This window comes from Periplaneta americana, chromosome 1 (assembly GCF_040183065.1).
Source record: "Periplaneta americana isolate PAMFEO1 chromosome 1, P.americana_PAMFEO1_priV1, whole genome shotgun sequence".
In the NCBI taxonomy this organism is placed as follows: Eukaryota; Metazoa; Arthropoda; class Insecta; order Blattodea; family Blattidae; genus Periplaneta; species Periplaneta americana.
Genome location: NC_091117.1, coordinates 169,898,915 through 169,901,276, shown reverse-complemented (window position 1 = coordinate 169,901,276; position 2,362 = coordinate 169,898,915).

Here is a 2,362-nt window from a genome sequence, read left to right as displayed (position 1 = left end):
ATATCTCAAGTTTATGCAATATTTCGTCTTATACCATGTATAATATTCCAATGAAAAGTAAAAGTCGTATCTATGATTATTCTCAGCTTTCTTCTTCTTTCCACGTTCTATTACAATGGCACTGCTAACACATACTACTAATGTATTTAAAATATCGTACGATGAAGTAATACACGGTTCTGAAAATTGTACAAATAATTGACACGTTTGTTTTGCGTTATTTTCCAGGAGAGGTAAATTCAAGTATACCACCTATTTTAATTGTCTCTTTGTCCTGTCCGAGAATATGAGATAACGTATGCACTTCTAAACCACACGTCTCTGCACTCAGATTCTTTGTTTGTGAAGAACTGACACGCACTGAAAAAAATTATGTACAAAAATACCATACTCCTCGCTTGTGAGTGTTGTACTATCCCTTTGCGTACAACAGATGAAACACCAGAGCCAATTGCAATCCCTTCAAGAGACATTGTTACGGTAAGTTACGCATCACACAAGAGAAAACAGTCCACATCTGAATTTGAAAATAAACAGATTCTATCTTCGTTTACAGAGACGGAATTCAGAGCAAAATATGTTCTATGCCATAGGTTGGATATCTCTGTTTAGTCTTAAAGCGATCAACACACGAACCAGTTGACATACAATTGCCATTCTTGTACTGTTGGATTCAGAATTCGTAGCTCTATCGAATGCAATAGCTTAAAATTCATTCCTAGCCATAAGTATTGTGCGCGCAAGAAAGAAACTAATACGCGACGCTTCAGCGAGACTTCGCGACGATTTAACTAGGCAACACCGCTTCACTGTCACTGGCTAGTCGACATAGACCGGCCTGAACTAGCTCCGCCTTATATGCCTTCTTATTCTGAAAGCGCTTTAACTCTGATCTTTGTGAAAGGGGTTCGTGAGTTGAAAAAGTATGGGAAGCACAGATATAGTTTATGTACTCCAATCATAACGCAAATGTCCTGTTATAGGTGCTTAGTACATTTTATGGGGGTCTCTTTCCAATTAGTTGCAGTGCATTTTCTGTGAGCAGATGTTTGAAGTCTTCCATTAGTTTCTCATGGCCAATAATGGTTGCTGTTCAGGTTCATAACGATACAACAAATAATACAATAGAACCTCACTAGATTGAACTAATTGGGATCAGGTCCTGTTCGTATTATCGAAATTTCGGACAGGTGGGGGACAGGAATGCAAGCAGAGAAAGCACGCCTTATCCCCTACAATCCTTTACTGTCCACTCCTCTGCTCAGTTTTGAGGTCACTTCTGGTTCAGTGTAGTGCATTCTGCAGTCTCTTCACCAGAAGAAGCTGACAGATCATCATAACACTATAGAAAAAAAAGGACTAATTCATTCACTATAGTCCCGACGCTGTTATTTCTGGCGTGACTCCACCCCTTTGCTTACGTCTTAGAAAGTAAAGGCTCTATAAAGTCTACTAGTAGCAGTAGGTAGGTAGTATCGTTCGCCATTTTTGTTCTCACATTGCCGAGCTACCATACGAGGAATCTATTTGCCACACTTGTAAACATTATCATGTTGTAGCTCCTATGATAATAAATCAAACGCAATGTAATTCAGCAAATAATTGAGCGGCAAATAACATCTTCATATGCTTTCTGCGAATGCCAAAAAAAGAGCTAAAATGGCTGGTGATTATATTAAGTATTTATCGAGCCTTAAGAAATGAATCAGCGAATCATAAGACGCACACGTTTAAATGTAGCCGACCTGCAACGCGATTGGCTGCCGGAAATTAGAGCGACGGGACTATAGTAATGAAGTTTTATGCATTGTATGTTGTATATTTTGAGTTTCTAAATATTGTGGCATTAAGCTGAGTTTCAGTTCAAATACTCTTCCCCCCCATTTCTTTCTTCCTTTCTCTCTCTCTTTTTCTTGGGCATGTTCGAATTAGTTGGGTTTGGATTAGCAGGGATCTGCTGTGCAACCTCAATGTACAATGCAATTGAAGTTATATAAACGTCAAAATATATCAAACCTTGCTTCAGTGATTCACTCACATGTAACAATGTATTTATTTGATAAACTAATCTGTGAAAATGAGGTGCACACTGTTCCCCACCTCTATCTCAACTGGCACTTGAAACTTCGAAATTTCCAATGAAAAGTAGGAATTATGTAAATAATAATTTCTCTTAGAAACGAGTTCTTTCATAAATAACATGACTCACTTGTCACTTTATTTTGTGTATTACAAGCACGAATAAACTCTTAAGGTTTGACTGGACCAACTCATCACTGTATTTCCTAACAAAGCTTCTATCTTTCCACGAAATTGTCTTCATTCAATATATATATTATAAATAAATAAATTAGAGGCAACA